Source organism: Salvelinus fontinalis, chromosome 4 (assembly GCF_029448725.1).
Source record: "Salvelinus fontinalis isolate EN_2023a chromosome 4, ASM2944872v1, whole genome shotgun sequence".
NCBI classification, from domain to species: Eukaryota; Metazoa; Chordata; class Actinopteri; order Salmoniformes; family Salmonidae; genus Salvelinus; species Salvelinus fontinalis.
In genome coordinates, this window is record NC_074668.1 from 52,498,842 (window position 1) to 52,517,879 (window position 19,038).

The window sequence follows — 19,038 nt, forward strand, 5'->3', positions numbered from 1 at the left end:
ACAAATATTTTGTTCTAAATATTTAACTTTCACACATTAACAAGTCCAATACAGCAAATGAAAGATACACATCTTGTGAATCCAGTCAACATGTCCGATTTTTTAAATGTTTTACAGCGAAAACAGCACGTATATTTATGTTAGCTCACCACCAAATACAAAGAAGGACAGACATTTTTCACAGCACTGGTAGCATGCACAAAGCCAACCTAACTAACCAAGAACCAACCAAACTAACCAAGAAACAACTTCATCAGATGACAGTCTTATAACATGTTACACAATAAATCTATGTTTTGTTCGAAAAATGTGCATATTTGAGGTATAAATCAGTTGTACATTGCAGCTACCATCACAGCTACCGTCAAAAATAGCACCGAAGCAGCCAGAGTAATTATAGAGACCAACGTGGAATACCTAAATACTCATCATAAAACATTTCTGAAAAATGCATCGTGTACAGCAAATGAGAGACAAGCATCTTGTGAATCCAGGCAATATTTCCGATTTTTTAAGTGTTTTACAGCGAAAACACAATATAGCATTATATTAGCTTACTACAATAGCCTACACACAACCGCATTCATTCATCAAGGCACGTTAGCGATAGCAATAGGCACGTTAGCGTTAGCGAATAAACCAGCAAAAGATATCAATTTTCACTAACCTTCATAAACCTTCCTCAGATGACAGTCCTATAACATCGGTTATACATACACTTATGTTTTGTTCGAAAATGTGCAAATTTAGAGCTGAAATCAGTGGTTATCCATTATGCTAATGTAGCTTCTTTTTCCCAGAATGTGCGGATATTTCTATTAGACTCTCACCTATTCTGACCATTCAGCCATTCATAAACATTACAAAAAAATACATGTTGTATAGGAAATGATAGTAACACTAGTTCTTAATGCAATCGCAGTGTTGGAATTCTAAAAATATCTTCATTACGACATCCACCTTACGTTATAGCGAGAGAGTGCCCAAAATCTGGGTGCAAAACTACTAGTATACAGTTCGACAGATATATGAAATAGCATCACAAAATGGGTCCTACTTTTGGTGATCTTCCATCAGAATGTTGGACAAGGGGTCCTTTGTCCAGAACAGTCGTTGTTTGGATTTAGAACATCGTTTTTCCCTCCTGATTTAGCAAGCACACAGGCCAAGTGGCTCGAAGCTATCCTTTCTGAACAAAGGCACACAACGCAACACGCCTAACGTCCCGAATAAATGTCAAAAATCGAATAAAACTATATTGAAAAAAACGACTTTACGATGATATGGTCACATGTATCAAATAAAATCAAAGCCGGAGATAGTAATCGCCTATAACGACAGCTATTCCGATGGCAAATCCAGGACCAACTTCGCGCCTTCCTGAAAACATAAAATGGGTCACGTCATTCCAAGAGGACGTATTCCATCTCAGACCAAGATAATCACTTCATTTCTTCTCTCACTGCATCTTGACATCCTGGGCTTCCCACAACTGCCCCATTCAGTTTGGAATAGGCTCATCCAGAACAACAAGCTGACCAATAGAATAGGGGGATAGTAGATTCAAATAGGCTAGTGATTTTGCTGTTTGTTACTCGTCTTGTTGGCTGAGGAAAAGTAAATGTCGTCTCTTTTGACCTAAACTGCTTTTGTTTTAATGATGAGTATTGTATTGAATGGCCTCTAAAAGTACATTTAAAAGTGTCCCATAAAATGAGGGGATCTGCTGTACGTATGTTGTGCAAAAAAAAAGTTAATTATTAATTATTTTGTCTTAGTTAAGAACAAATTGTCATCCAATAGGCTTTGATTAAATTTCCAACATCCCTGTCCACATGGAAATTCTGTAAGAGTTATATGGAGGCCAATTAGCTGTGGTTGCTAACAGGCAGTCGCATGCACCCTCCCTAACCAGGCTCATCATTGATGACGTTATCAGAGCGTTTAACAGAACAGTGTACTGCCTTCACTCGATTTGTTGTTTTTTTGAAGTAGTTTTCATTAAATAGGTTATTGGTTTAATTGTATAGTAAGATGGAGGACTCGTTGCGCTATCAACGCTGCAGGAGCTGTATATACTTTGCCTTGTTCCGGGATGAAGTCGAACACCCTGACTTTCAGTACGACAATTGCCTGCTCACGGAGGGCTAAAGAGAAGATGTCGCTACGCTGGGAATACAAATAGCTGATATGCACAGGCCACTGGGAAAGCCAAGACCTGCGATTTTCTCGTTTTCCTCCACTCTGAGGGCCGTGCATCACGCTGGGATGAATGGAGTCTCGCCTTCGGGCAGGTTATCTTCAGTCGACTGGCCGCTGCTCGGAAGTCATCGCTCGCCAACGGAAAATGGAGTCGGCGGGACCTTTGTTGCTGAATCGCGGGATAATCCTGACCTGGCTGGCTGGACAGGGAGATACGTTGCCGTTCATTGCGGAAGTTGAGTGCGACGTCCTCACAATGTTGGCATCGCCATCACAATGTTGGAACTTGTTTGCCTGCCATATATTAAAGATACAAATTGGCTGGAAATAATTAATATCCATAGAAAAATATACCAGTTTCATCCGAGGAAAAAAATGTTGACAGCTGCGCCATACAGGTTGCAAAATAAATGGGAAGAGATTTTTGTTGTACTAATTCCATGGCACATGGCATACAAAAAACTACACTTGATTCAACAATTAGAGTTTTTCAATTTCAATGAATATATCAAATTCACGCCACCAACAGAATGCTATATATATGGGGCATATAACAATCTCAGCTCTGTAGATTTTGCTGCGAAGAGACAGAATCACTAGATAATTTATTCTGGTATTGCCCCTATGTAGCTTGTTTCTGGTCACAGGTTCAGGAATGGTTAAAAAAATCACAACATGCACTTAAAATGAACCTTACAAGTAGCAGTGTTGGGCGATTTGGAAAGCCATAGTCGGTCAATAAATAACATAATAATACTCGTAGGAAAGGTTTTCATCTTTAGCTCACAATCTGTGGATGCTATACGATTAGAAAGGTTAAACAATTATGTAAAACTTAACAGCACAATTGAAAAATATATGGCACATGGAAACCAAACGAGGGTGGTCTATGGTGATAGGTGGGATGGGCTACGAGTGGCTAAGGCTTGGAATTAAAGAGCTTATGTTTGGTAATGTATTATTGTTATGTGACTGCTTTATATAAAAGTACCATGTATGTAAAATGTGTATGCAAAATGTGCATGTAAAATGTACATGTAAAATGTATATGTAAAATATATGTATGTGTAGCAGAAAAGCTGTAAAAAAAACAAAAGACTTTTGTCCTCCAAAGAGGGGTGGTGGAGGGGGTAATAAAAAGTAATAAATAAACATATATATAAAAAACACATGATCAAACAGTTTCATGAGGTAGTCACCTGGAATGCTTTTCAATGAACTGGTGTGCCTTCTTAAAAGTTAATTTGTGGAATTGCTTTCCTTCTTAATGCGTTTGAGCCAATCAGTTGTGTTGTGACAAGGTAGGGTCAGAATTCAGAAGATAGCCCTATTTGGTAAAAGACCAAGTCCATATTATGGAAAGAACAGCTCAAATAAGCAAAGAGAAATGACAGTCCATCATTACTTCAAGACATAAAGGTCAGTCAATGTGGAACATTTCAAGACATTTTAAAGTTTCTTCAAGTGCAGTCACAAAAACCATCAAGCGCTATGATGAAACTGGCTCTCATGAGGATCACCAGAGGAAAGGAAGACCCAGAGTTACCTCTGCTGCAGAGGATAAGTTGATTGGTTACCAGCCTCAGAAATTGCAACTCAAATAAATGCTTCACAGACTTCAAGAAAAAGACACATCTCAACATCAACTGTTCAGAGGAGACTGCGTGAATCAGGCCTTCATGGTCGAATTGGTGCAACAACAACAAAAACAAATAAAGGACACCAATAATAAGAAGAGACTTTCTCGGGCCAAGAAAAACATGCAATGGACATTAGACCGGTGAAAATCTGTCCTTTGGTCTGATGAGTCCAAATTGGAGATTTTTGGTTCCAACCACAGTGTCTTTGTGAGATGCAGAGTAGGTGAACGGATGATCTTCGCATGTGTGGTTCCCACCGTGAAGCATGGAGGAGGAGGTGTGATGGTGTGGGGGTGCTTTGCTGCAGCGATACTCCATCCCATCTGGATTGCGTTTAGTGGGACTATTTGTTTTTCAACAGGACAATGACCCAAAACACACCTCCAGGCTGTGTAAGGGCTATTTGACTAAGAAGGAGAGTGATGGAGTTCTGCATCAGATGACCTGGCCTCCACAATCACCCGACCTCAACCGAATTGACATGGTTTGGGATGAGTTGGACTGCAGAGTGAAGGAAAAGCAGCCAACAAGTGCTCCGCATATGTGGGAATAAGGTTGCAAAGGTTCGGAAACTTTCTGGAAATTTTCCATGGGAAGTTAAGCTCGGGAATTTGGGGAATTTTGCTTGAATTCATCAAAAGAGTTAGCTTATAACAGTGAAACTTTTTGTGTGGGATACACATAAGGCAATTCTAGGTCTTGTGGCATATTTGGTTAAACTATCCCCAATTCAATGGAATTGCAACCCTCTGCATGCACAGTGCATTCTTCCATCACATGTACAGCTGATTCTCAATATCTTGCAGACTAATGAGATGCTATTGAGCCCACACTACTACACTGGACTACTACTAGCCAAGGACTACATGCTTTCTGGTAAAGTTTTGATTACAATACTGGGTGGGGTGAATATATTTTATACGACATACGTGATTTTTTGTTAACCTGTTGGGGATGGGGGCGCTGTTTAGACTATTTATGCTAATGTGGCTAATTTTTGAAACGGCTTCCCACAAAATCCTTGATCGTACAATATGCATATTATTATTATTATTGGATAGAAAACAGTCTATAGTTTCTATAGGAGTTGAAATTTTGTCTCTAAGTGGAACAGAGCCCATTCTACAGCAATTTCCCTGACATGGAGTCAGATTTGAGAAATGTTGGCCACTTTTCTGAAGTCAGTTAAAAGGGCACTGTCGTTGCTATGACTATACGGACACTTCTTACGTCTTCCCCTGGATGCCTTTACGTGATGACGATTCCAACGGGGTCGATTGCTCGTTCACAGGCCCTACAAATGAAAAAAACCTTTAGCTAGCAAGTCTTTTCTTGCTGCGTAACGCGCGTGGAAGACACCGACCCTCTCCTGTTCCAAGCGTTAGTTTAGCCTGTTATATTTCTCCGGTCATCTTTTCACTCGTTATAGGAGTTACAAACATCACAAAGTAGTTAATTTAAAGCGTTTTATAGCAATTTATATCCGTTTAGTGCGATTTTGGGACATTTATTTTTGCAACGATGTGAAAAGTTGGGCACGCTTTTCAGTTCATCCCGAACGCAGTTGACATTTCCACATGGCAAGAGGACAGCTTTCCACCAAAAGACGATTTCTCCCAAGAAAGGATCCTTTGCCCAAGATACTGATGGAAGAACAGCTCAAGGTAGGACATTTTTATTATGATAAATCGTGTTTCTATCGAAACATTTTAGTGGCTTAGGACGCCATGTTTTTTGACGTAGCTTCGCTTGGCGCAAACTGTATTGAAAAGTAAGGATAAATTAAAAAATGTAATAACGCAATTGTATTAAGAATTAAATTGTCTATCAATCCCTGTCCACCCTATATTTTTTAGTCACGTTTATGAGTATTTATGTATAAGAGTAGATCACTGTCTAAGTGGCGCAAGGACAAATTCTGACCAGCTGAGTTACATTTCACATTGTCTAACCATGATTTTGGTGGCTAAATATAAACATTTTCGATCAAACTGTATATGCATGTTGTAATGTGATGTTACAGGAGTGTCATCGGAAGAATTCTGAGAAGGTTAGTGAAAAAATTAATATCTTTTGGCGATGTTGACTTTTATCGCTCACTTTGGCTAGAATCAATGCTGGGCTGCTAATTGCTATGTGCTAAGCTAATATAACGATTTATTGTGTTTTCGCTGTAAGACACTTAGAAAATCTGAAATATTGTCTGTATTCACAGGATCTGTGTCTTTCGATTCGTGTATGCTGTGTATTTTTACGAAATGTTTGATGATTAGTAGTTAGGTAAACACGTTGCTCATTGTAATTATTCTAGTCCATTTGTGATGGTGGGTGCAATTGTAAACTATGCCATCTACCTGAAATATGCACTTTTTTCTAACAAAACCTATCCCATACCATAAATATGTTATCAGACTGTCATCTAATGAGTTTTTTTGTTGGTTAGGGGCTATAAATATCTTAGTTTAGCCGAATTGGTGATGGCTACTGGTGTTGGTGGACAAATAAAAGATGGTGGATTATGCTAATGTGTTTTTAGGTAATAGATGTACATCTTTACATATTGTGTCTTCCCTGTAAAACATTTTAAAAATCGGAAATGTTGACTGGATTCACAAGATCTGTGTCTTTCATTAGCTGTATTGGACTTTAATGTGTGAAAGTTAAATATTTTAAAAATATATTTTTTTTGAATTTCGCGGCACTGGTTTTTCAGTGGGGGGGGGGGGGGGGGGGGGGGGTGCCGCTAGCGCCACGCTGATCCTAGACAGGTTAACTAGTAAATAGTAGCCTACAGCAAAGTGTGTGTAAATCATCTCTAACTTGTTAACAATTTCTGCTAGTTAGTTTTTGCTACCATGTGAGTTTTAGCTTGCTTGAGCCTGCTAACTGAGGAGTGTTAATTCACCTGTTTCCATACATGTTTCATTTTAAAACATTTATATTACAAAGGAGGTGTTTAATCTAACTGCTTAACTATTTATCTGTACATGGAATTGTATTTGGTTTATTTTTACAATTTTTTTTCTAATCTTTACAGGAAAATTCCACGGGCACTTTCTGATGTGTGGAGATATTTCACTGCAGCTAATGTAGATGGAAAAGCTGTGTACATTTGAAAATACTATGCCAAGTCATATGTGAAGAATGCACAACAACCAACCTCTGACAAAAGTCCCTCTACTTCTATTCGAGGTGAAAATGATGAATCAGACACCTTATCGATAGCAACAGCTCATGGTCCTCCTGGAATCAGTAGTTTTTTTGACTCAATTGAGGAACATAGTCAGAGAAATGCTGATGAATGTCTTGCTCGAGCTGTGTATGCAACTGGTTCACCTCTTGCAATGTCTATTGTAATGTGTATTGTTAGGGGTTTGGACGATTCACGAGATATCTCGATTTCTTGCTTTACTCTAAACAAATTTTTAAAAAGCTATGACATCATTCTTCATTTAATTTTCTTTATTAAATAAAAAAATATACAAGGCCTCGAGGCCTATTTGTGCAAAACAAATGAACAACACAAATGAACACCACATACCCACACGTCTATTCTATTGTTTAGGAATGTTTGACCACTAGCTGTTTGAATATGTAATTTATATAATCATTTTGATTGAAAATGTATTCATTTTGTTTTTGTTGTTATAACTAAAACTGCCTGTTGTTATTTGCTATTGGATTGGCAGAATGACACAGGCTTTTTATTCATCCAATGTCACACTTACCGATGGCGAGGTGAAGCCTGTGCCCAAAGCACTGCAGGTCCAGTTGTTCAAGCGCAATGCTTTTATCATGTTGCTCCCGCTGTCAGTAGTCATGCACACCTGTCAGTCGTCGATCATCTTCCACGATGCCTGAGAGTCATTGAGACCCTGGGCTATTACTTCACCCGTATGATCATTGGGGAAGTAAGACATCTGGAGGCACACATTTTGTAATTCCCAGTCTTCATTTATGTAGTGGACTGTCAAACTTAGGTATGGCTCTGCCGTTCTGCTCGACCATAAATCGGCTGTGGTGGAAAAATAAGAACCACTAGCCAGCTTCTCTGCGACTGTTTCGAAGGTAGCAGTGTATAATCGCGGCAGGGCTTCCTCCGTGAAATACTTGCGTCTTGGCAGCTGATATTTGTGGTCAACTGTACCTAGCAGCTCTTTAAAGCCTGGCTTTTCTACTGTAAAGATTGGGACCATATCTTTCGCTATGTAATAGGTCACTGCATCCGTTATCTCCTTCCACCTCAAACTTTTCATGTCATAAGGGATTACGTTTGAAAAGGATGCGGCTATGGTAGTTAGTCTTTTAGCAGACATTTTGGCAATCGGGCGACTGGAATCGTCATTGCGTAGTCTAACTAATTCCTCTCTTTCCACCACGTGTTTCAGTTGCAGGTGATGGAAGGGGTTGGTTGTGCTGCTGCTTTTCGTAGCAATTGTCTTTCGACACATTTTGCACATGGCATTAGTTTGCTGAACATCAGGCCTTTTAAACCCGAACCACTTCCATATTACTGAAAAATCAATTGCTTCCCTTTATGTTTGTGATTTCATCCTCAAGGGAGGCTGAGCTGCAAGCATTTCGCTACACTCCCATTAACATCTGCTAACCATGTGTATGTGACCAATACAATTGGATTTGATTTGAGCTGGCTTCCTCACTTTCCATTTTGGTGAAACTCTTACCATCGGTACACTTCTCTGCCGTGGTTACAATTTGTGAAAGGCTGTCTAGGGTTGTGATTGGTGGATAACCTCTGTGCACGTGTTTGGCACGCAAGTGGGGCATGATTCGACATTGGGCTGACAGAGAAGAGACAGTCAGACGCTGCATTTGTAAAACGTTACAACATTATAACAGAACCTTGATTCTTGTGATACAGGCCTTTTAAAACATAAACTCGATATCGTAAAACCTCGATATATCGCCCAGCCCTAATTGGAAGAGATTTCTGAATGTTCTTCGCCCAGCATACACCCCTCCAACCAGACTTGCTTTATCTACTCATTTGCTGGATGCAGAGTTCAACAGAGTTCAAGTGAAGGTCAAGCAAATCATAGAGAAAGCAGACTGTATTGCAATCATCTCTGATGGGTGGTCGAATGTTCGTGGGCAAGGAATAATTAACTACATCATCTCCATCCCTCAACCAGTATTCTACAAGAGCACAGACACAAGAGACAACAGACACACCAGTCTCTACACTGCAGATGAGCTGAAGGCAGTCATCAATGACCTTGGACCACAGAAGGTATTTTCACTGGTGATAGACAATGCTGCGAACATGAAGGCTGCTTGGTCTAAAGTGGAGGAGTCCTACCCTCACATCACACCCATTGGCTGTGTTGCTCATGCATGGAATATGATCCTCAAGGACATCATGGAACTGAAAACAATGGATACACTCTACAAGAGAGACAAGGAAATGGTTAGGTACAGCAGCAATCTACCTCACCAAGCAAGGTGAGAAGAATAAGAGCACCACATTGAAGCTGCCCAGCAACACCCATTGGGGTGGAGTTGTCATCATGTTTGACAGTCTCGTGGAGGGGAAGGAGTCTCTCCAAGAAATGGCCATATCACAGTCTGCCGATATGAACAGCCCCATCAAGAGGATCCTCCTGGATGATGTATTTTGGGAGAGAGTGGTAAGCAGCATGAAATTCCTGAAACCTATAGCAGTAGCCATTGCACGGATTGAGGGAGACAATGCCATCCTGTCAGATGTTTAGACTCTGCTTGCAGATGTAACAGAAGAAATCCGTACTGCTCTGCCCACTTCACTGTTGCTCCAAGCAGAGGAAACTGCAGTTCTGAAATACATCAAAAAGCGTAAAGACTTCTGCCTGAAGCCCATACACGCCGCAACCTACATGTGGCCCCCAAGTATGCTGGCAAGAGCATCCTTCTGGTGCAGAGATCAACAAGGCCTATGGTGTCATCACTACCATGTCCCACCACCTTGGCCTGGATGAGGGCAAGGTTCTTGGCAGTCTGGCGATGTACACTTCCAAGCAAGGGCTTTGGGATGGAGATGCAATATGGCAGTCGTGCCAACATATCTGGAAGGGACTTTGTGGATCTGAGGCTCTTTCCCATGTTGCCTCCATCATCCTCCAAATATCACCAATATCAGCCGCCTCAGAGCGCAACTGGTCCTTGTTTGGGAACTCAACAGGTTGACCAATACAAGAGTTGAAAAATTGGTGGACATCCGGGCAAATTTGAGGCTTTTTGAGTTTGACATCAAGCCATCCTCAGCAAGGTTGGAAAGTGACAGTGAAGATGAGGCCTCAGAGTCTGATGTTCAAGAGGTGGCCATTGAGGAGGTACAGGGAGAAGACATGGAAGCCTGAGAGGAAGACAACCAAAGCTTTAGTTTCTAGAAAAAGTTTTGGGGAGATGCGATGGATCATTGGGGATCATTTAATATTCCCTTTCTTTTGTTGTTCAGTGAAATCATCCCGTGTGAAGAGTCAACTCATTTAATGAAAATTAAATTCGTTGCTACAATTTTTTTATATTGGAAGGATTTAATCATTTGCAATTATGTCTACTTATGATAAGGTAAAAGGTTTATGTTTCTGTCTCCATATGATATGGTAAATATATCCAATGCAAAAAACATCTGCATTTAAATGGTATTAATATTAATTTGCATTTATTTCCTTTAATTACCATATATTCCTGTTAACCTCTAATGCCTCACAAACCCGGATCCGGGAGCACCCCCATCAAAAATGCTGACTAGCATAGCCTAGCCTAAAGCCAAAGGAATATCATATAATAAAATGTTCATGAAATCACAAGTCCAAGACACCTAATGAAAGATACACATCTTGTGAATCCAGCCATCATTTCTGATTTTTAAAATGTTTTACAGGGAAGACACAATATGTAAATCTATTAGCTAACCACGTTAGCAAAAGACACCACTTCTTTACTCCACCATTTTTTTACTCCATCAGTAGCTATCACAAATTCGACCAAATAAAGATATAAATAGCCACTAACCAAGAAACAACCTCATCAGATGACAGTATGATAACATATTTATTGTATAGTATATGATATGTTAGAAAAATGTGCATATTTCAGGTATAAATCATAGTTTACCATTGCAGCCACTATCACAACTCTCACCAAAGCGACTAGAATAACTACAGAGACCATCGTGTATTAGCTAATTACTCATCATAAAACATTTCTTAAAAATACACAGCGTACAGCAGATGAAAGACACAGATCTTGTGAATCCAGCCAATATTTCAGATTTTCTAAGTGTTTTACAGTGAAAACACAATATAGCGTTATATTAGCTTACCACAATAGCAAACATCACAACAGCATTGATTCAAGGCAAAAATAGCGATAACGTATAAACCACCAAAACATATTATTCTTTTCACTAACCTTCTCAGAATTCTTCAGATGACAGTCCTATAACATCATATTACACAATACATATAGAGTTGTTCGAAAATGTGCATATTTAGCGGCACAAATCGTGCTTATACAATGTGATTAGTGTCCAAAACCTCAAGCAATCTGTCCGGCGCAATCTTGGAGAGGCACCTATTCTAATCGAAAACTATTCATAAACTTGACTAAAAAAATACAGGTTGGACAGCAATTGAAAGACATTAGTTCTTAATGCAATCGCTGGGTTACATTTTTAAAATTAACGTTACTTCAAGCATACAGCGTGCGCTAAAGCGAGACGCACCGAAATTCATGGCGGAATTATTATTTGAGATTTGTCAACAGAACAACGAATTATCAGCATAAATAGTTCTTACTTTTTGATGAACTCTCATCAGAATCTTGGGAAAGGTGTCCTTTGTCCAAAAGAATCGTTGCTAGGTTGGAGAACGTCCTCTTCAACGTTGCAATTAGCAGTAAACAATAGCATGAGAGAGAGAGATACCCAACCCTCTAGAACACCAGAAAATGAAATACCCGAAAATCGCAATATACTGACATAAACTGATATAATTCGGTTTAAAATAACAAGATTATGATGTCTTTAAAGCCTATATCGAATAAAAACACAGCCGGAAATGTCTAAGATCTATAACCGATGGTTCTAGTACAATATGCCAAGGTCCTCAGTGCGTCAGAGCGAAGGGGGAAAAGAACGATACACGTCTTTGCCAAGTCATTTATAACCTTTGAGATCTACGTAGAGACTCCATTTCAAGTCTCCGCTAACAACCTAACAAGTCTCCGCCTTCGCTAACAACCAGGGGAAGGCGTATGCAGTGCATCTCAACCAATAGAAGACAGGCAGATTTATACACAGGTCTCAGAGCAGCTAGCAAAATTTGGCATTCTCACATACACATAGGAAAATTGCTCTAAGTCCAGTTCTGTTTCACTCACAGATATAATTCAAACGGTTTTAGAAACTAGAGAGTGTTTTCTATCCAATAGTAATAATAATATGCATATTGTATGCATATTTCCACCTCTGAATATTCCCCAAAATGTGCAACACCATGTGGGAACTCTTTCAAGACTGTTGGAAAAGCATTCCAGGTGAAGCTGGTTGAGAGAAAGATGTCATCAGGGCAAAGGGTGGCTATTTGAAGAATCTCAAATATAAAATAGATTTTGATTTGTTTGACACTTTTTTGGTTACTACATGAGTCCATATGTGTTATTGCATAGTTTTGATGTCTTCACTATTATTCTAGAATATGCTAAATTTGAAAGGGGACAAATACTTTTTCACAGCACTGTACATACAGTGCTTTCAGAAAGTATTAATTCCCCTTGACTTATTCCACATTGTGTTGTTCTTTTCATTTCGGTCATTATTGTGGAATCACTACAATGTTGTTGATCCATCCTCAGTTTTCTCCTATCACAGGCATTAAACTCTGTAGTTGTTTTAAAAATCACCAATGGCCACATGGTGACATCCCTGAGCAGTTTCCTTCTTGTCCTGAAGCTCAGTTCAGAAGAACCCCTGGTCACTTTAATAATGGAACACTGGTCACTTAAATAATGTTTACATACTGTTTTACTCATTTCATATGTATATACTGTATTCAACTGTATTGTAGTCAATGCCACTCTTGACATTGCTCATCCTAATATTTATATATTTCTTAATTACATTCTTTTACTTTTAGATTTGTGTGTATTGTTGTGAATTATTAGATACTACTGCACTGTTGGAGCTAGAAACACAAGCATTTCGCTACACCCACAATAACATCTGCTAAATATGTGTTTGCGACCAATAAAATCTGATTTGATTTGAGGGCTATTGTAAACGGGCTATAAAATCCTTCATAAAATCCAAATCCTTAAGAAGATTTGTATAGAATTTGGGAGAATAAATACTAGTTAACAGGTGCAGTGACCTCAGTGTTTTACTCCTGGGGGGGATCACTTCATTTACAGTGCCCCTGCGCTGGGCCGGGTGACACCCCTCCAATTAAGCCCCCGTTTTCAATATGGTCAGCCACGATGAACACAAATAGAGAAAAGCCCACCACAAACAGAGCCCTGTCCGGGGTGGAGCAGGCAAAGAAAAGAGCCCCATCCATTTCATCACCGCTTATTCGCAACCCCAGACAGATGTGCCACGTGTTTCAGTGTCCCCTCCCATTTTTCCCTCACACTCACACACACAGAGGGGTGACACAGATCTGAGATGTGGGGGTATGTGACTGCTTAGTTGACCCCAAAATCAGTTTGGAAGAAATGTTCATGCCTCAAAAAGGCATGCGCCTACATCTAACTCGGCCAATCAGGAACATTCACTGTCTTCCTGGTAAACAACTCCAGTGTAGATTTTGCGTTGTGTTTTAGGTTATTGTCCTGCTGAAAGGTGAATTCATCTCCTATCTCCCAGCAGACTGAACCAGATTTTACTCTAGGATTATGCCTGTGCTTAGCTCCATTTAGCTTATTTTTTTATCCTGAAAAACTCCCCAGTCCTCAACGATTACAAACATACCCATAACATGATGCAGCCACCACTATCCTTGAAAATATGGAGAGTGGTACTCAGTAATGTGTTTTACTGGATTTGCCCCAAACAATTTTTTTTTTGCAGTATTACCTTAGTGCAGTTTTTCCCAAACTCGGTCCCCGGGACCCCAAGGGGTTTTTGCCCTAGGACTCCACAACTGATTCAAATAATCAAAGCTTGATGATTAGCTGATTATTTGAATTGGCTGTGTAGTGCTAGGGCAAAAACCAAAATGTGCACCCCTTGGGGTCCCGAGGACAGAGTTTGGGAAACCCTGCTTTAGTGCCTTGTTGCAAATAGGATGCATGTTTTGGAATATTTTTATCCTGTACAGGCTTCCTTCTTTTCACTCTGTCAATTAGGTTAGTATTGTGGAGTAACTACAATGTTGTTGATCCATCCTCAGTAGTTTTCTCCTATCACAGCCATTCAACCCTGTAACTGTTTTAAGTCACCATTGGCCTCATGGTGAAATCCCTGAGCGGTTTCCTTCCATTCCGGAAACTGAGTTAGGAAGGACGCCTGTATCTTTGATGTGACTGGGTGTATTGATACACCATCCAAAGTGTGATGAATAACTTCACCATGCTCAAAGGGATATTCAATGTCAGCTTTTTTATTTTTACCCATCTACTTTTTAAAATGTATTTATTTCACCTTTATTTAACCAGGTAGGCTAGTTGAGAACAAGTTCTTATTTGCAACTGAGACCTGGCCAAGATAAAGCAGAGCAATTCGACACATTCAACAACACAGAGTTACACATGGAATAAACTAAATGTACAGTCAATAATACAGTAAGGAAAAAGAAAACAAAAAGTCTATATACAGTGAGTGCAAATGAGGTATGATAAGGGAGTTAACACTTCTTATGGCTGGGGGCAGTATTGAGTAGCTTGGATGAATAAGGTGCCCAGAGTAAACTGCCTGCTACTCAGGCCCAGTTGCTAATATATGCATATTATTAGATTAGATTTGGATAGAAAACACTCTGAAGTTTCTAAAACTGTTTGAATGATGTCTGTGAGTATAACAGAACTCATATGGCAGGCAAAAACCTGAGAAAAAAAACCAACCAGGAAGTGGGAAATCTGAGGTTTGTAGGTTTGCCTATCCAATATACAGTGTCTATGGGGTCATATTGCACTTCCTAAGGCTTCCACTAGATGTCAACAGTCTTTAGAACCTTGTTTGATGCTTCTACTGTGAAGGAGGGGGGAATGAGAGCTGAATGAGTCAGAGGTTACGCGCGTTCACGTGAGAGTTAGCTCTGTTCCATTGCATTTCTACAGACAAAGGAATTCTCCGGTTGAAACATTATTGAAGATTTATGATAAAAACATCCTAAAGATTGATTCTATACTTCGTTTGACATGTTTCTACGAACTGTAATATGACTTTTCGTCTGAACTTTCGCCTAAACTTGCCAGCGCGTCGTGAGTTTTGATTGTGTACTGAATGCGCGAACAAAAAGGAGGTATTTGGACGTAAATTATGGACTTTATCGAACAAATCAAACATTTATTGTGGAACTGGGATTCCTGCGAGTGCATTCTGATGAAGATCATCAAAGGTAAGTGAATATTTATAATGCTATTTCTGACTTTGTTGACTCCACCACATGGCGGATATCTGTATGGCTTGGTTTGTTGTCTGAGCGCTGTACTCAGATTATTGCATGGTGTGCTTTTTCCGTAAAGTGTTTTTGAAATCTGACACAGCGGTTGCATTAAGGAGAAGTGGATCTAAAATTCCATGCATAACACTTGTATCTTTTATCAATGATTATAATGAGTATTTCTGTAAATTGATGTGGCTCTCTGCAAAATCACTGGATGTTTTGGAACTACTGAACGTAACGCGCCAATGTAAACTGAGATTTTTGGATATAAATATGAACTTTATTGAACAAAACATACATGTATTGTGTAACATTAAGTCCTATGAGTGTCATCTGATGAAGATCATCAAAGGTTAGTGATTCATTTTATCTCTATTTCTGCTTTTTGTGACTCCTCTCTTTGGCTGGAAAAATGGATGTGTTTTTCTGTGACTGGGTATTGACCTAACATAATCGTTTGGTGTGCTTTCGTCGTAAAGCCTTTTTGAAATCGGACACTGTGGTGGGATTAACAACAGGTTAATATTTAAAATGGTGTAAAATACAGATTTCTCAGTGATGTTTCAGAATCCAGTCTTCAGCAGAATGCCATCCCTCAGATTGAAAACCATAATGCCAGATTCAGCCCTATAGCACTTATTACAAAGCACAGAACAGTAAATAGCACATGATGCAAACACATAATTGAGGTGGTTTTCGCTCTATCTTGAAAACTTGACTGCTGACACACAATTCTTAGGAATTGTATAACATCTACTTTTTGTGTAGTATTCCTTTGAGTTTGTCAGAAACAATTCAGGTAGTAGAGATGCATTTAATGGACAGCAGACGCGTATCGATGCAGCGTTGCAATCAATTGGCAAAGGATGATCACCTACTCACATACGTTATACCTACAGTGTATCCGCTACACACTAATGCCTGTGTGTGTGTGTGTGTGTGTGTGTGTGTGTGTGTGTGTGTGTGTGTGTGTGTGTGTGTGTGTGTGTGTGTGTGTGTGTGTGTGTGTGTGTGTGTGTGTGTGTGTGTGTGTGTGTGTGTGTGTGTGTGTGTGTGTGTGTATTGACCCGCATGACCAGCGCTGCGATATCCACAGTAAGGGACAAAGAGGGCATGTTAGGGAAAAGATTCTTATGGTCCCACTAACAGATTCCTCTCCACTTCACCTGCCTTCAAAGACTGCACACCCTGCAGGCTATCAGCACAACATTCCAAGGACTGTTTCCTCTCCTTAAACAACAACCCTTCCCTGAGGAGGTTTAGCCACTGAACAAACCACACGACCCAGCCAGGAACAAATACAGTGCTGCACGCACCAGCTAAGCACAATCCATAAGTCCCAGGCCAACATGTCAGCAGAACATATAGCCTAAGTCCCCTTCTTATAGCCCCCACACTGTAAACCATGACCACAATGTACACAGAACACACTGTCTGTCTGCGTGTGTGTGGTAAGGTAAAACAGAAAGTACTAGCAGCAGTAGCCGGTCAAGAGGAGTTTGCGCACGCAACACCCACCCACCAAAGCCACTTCATGGGCCTCTATATAACTACACAGTAATAACCCTATGTTACTCAGGAGAGATGACCTAACTTCCTGTCCACTCACTATCAATGAAGAATCAGCATGCAAGCCTGTAAAATAGATGCATCATCATTAAAATGAAAACATTGTATTTTTTTTGTTCAGAAAATGCAGCTTTAGATGATTACATCATGTATACCTCGTTACAACTATACACCATGTATAGCCTACCTGGGACAGGCAAAATCTTAGTTTGCTGAAAATGAAAACAGCTACCAGAACTCAATAGCTGACATTCCAGCTATTGATTATCTCCGTGCCCCTTGGTACTTTAACAACACAAGTCACCTGAGCAGGCAGGGCTCATGGTGCACACGTATTAGCCTACACACCTCAAAAACAGCTCAGAAGAACTGGTAACATAGCCTAGATTAATTGGCTATGATTAAACAACATTTAAAAAGTAAACAACACGTTTTGTTTACTTATTTTTGCCATTTTTTCAAATGACTTAATTGACTGAAAGGGTGGTTACACATTATGCAACATAAGCCTGGCTAAGGTAAAACAACAGAACCTGCTTGGCTACAATGTAACGATATACATTCGCGGACTGCCACAAAGCTAGTCGATGTATGCAGCTGTAGAGCCGTCACATCATCATAAAAGCTTCACTATTGTAGCCTATTTATATAGGCAACACTGCGAGTAAACGTACTATGTGTTCTCGTTCATCAATTAAAGTGCAATGTTGTATCAATAAATGGGCTATAAGAGAGATAAGGTAAACAATGCTGTGTTTAGCATCATGTAAGGCATGCGCCTACATAAAATGTACAACGTAAACAGGAATGAGAAAAGCTCGTCAAAATAAAAATCTGCCACCAAATTCGATTTTGGCTAAATTCGATATTGTATGATTTAGGAAATTAACGTGACCATGAATGTGTACTGAAGCCTACATTAATCAAATAATTGCATCCATAAAATGTTTTGTGATCAACATAGCCTCGAAGTCCAAATATGAAAAAGGCATTCCCATGAGAAATCTAATACCTATTAAATGGCATGTACAATCAAAATCATTTAATTATTAAATAAAGACAAATGTTTTTAGAAATGAGGGAGAATCGTAGTGCGCAAGCTAAACTAATTGCATTGAGATCGCTCCTTTCTTTCAGGTTGCCAGCTAGTTTACCCAAGCAACCAACGTTGGTGCATCCAACATTGCGAAATAACATAAATATAAACAATGTTATCGTATCTACAAAACCAAAAACGTTAGAAAATTCATGCTGTGGTCGACAGCGGGTTTTCAAAGATGTTCATGCAGACAAAAAGGGAGCTGACATCTTGCCAAGCTGGTAGAGCCAGTATAGGCACCATAAGCGAAGCCCTTTTTGTTGGCACGCGATAGAAAGCCACCACCACAGCGAAGATCATTTGCGATTCATCCCCCTGTGCGCAATCAATCCGTTCACAACCGACAATAAACCTGCACTAGCATGCTATTCCACGCATCGGAGAATAAGATAAATAACGCTTAGATACCTTTTTACATCGGTAGAATCGTTCTCAATTTACCATCCTCTTGCTCATCTCACAGGCTTCGGGACGCCATGTTGCAAGCTTGTGACGTTGGGCTTTCTCACCCCTGACCCAAATTTGAATAGAAGCCAAATAAGAGCGGAGGAAAGGGAGACAACATCGGGCTCTTTCCTCTTCGGTGTTACATGGCGGTTTGCGGAGTGTCGGATTTTTCAACACGAAGCCCCTTCGCAATGCAGCTCGGCGTAGCCTAATAATGTTTCCCATATGCAGGCGATAAGATACTGTGAACCTGGTCTAGGCGTATCACCCACCATGGTGCAGCGCTTCTTTGTATCACATCTGTCGACTTGTAGTCATATACCTTGATTAGCAATTACAAGTCTTCTATTTCTCACACCAAGGCCGTAGACAATTTACATGAAGCAGTTTCATAATTTTGTGTTTTGCAATAGTTTGTAGGCCTAATTGCAAATTAACCCTACATGCTCCAAAACTCAATCGTAACATACATGTG

At 39.9% G+C, this 19,038-nt stretch overlaps 1 protein-coding gene across 1 annotated transcript in view; it reads right to left on the minus strand.

Annotated features, from left to right (window-relative positions):
• Window positions 1-18,834, minus strand: part of LOC129853988 (hypermethylated in cancer 2 protein-like) — a 58,525-nt gene extending 39,691 nt beyond the window's left edge. Inside the window, exon 1 of the mRNA XM_055920573.1 lies at window positions 18,525-18,834. The gene's annotated coding sequence lies outside the window, so the exon portion shown is untranslated. The remainder of the gene's footprint in view (window positions 1-18,524) is intronic.
• Window positions 18,835-19,038: the final 204 nt, after the last annotated feature.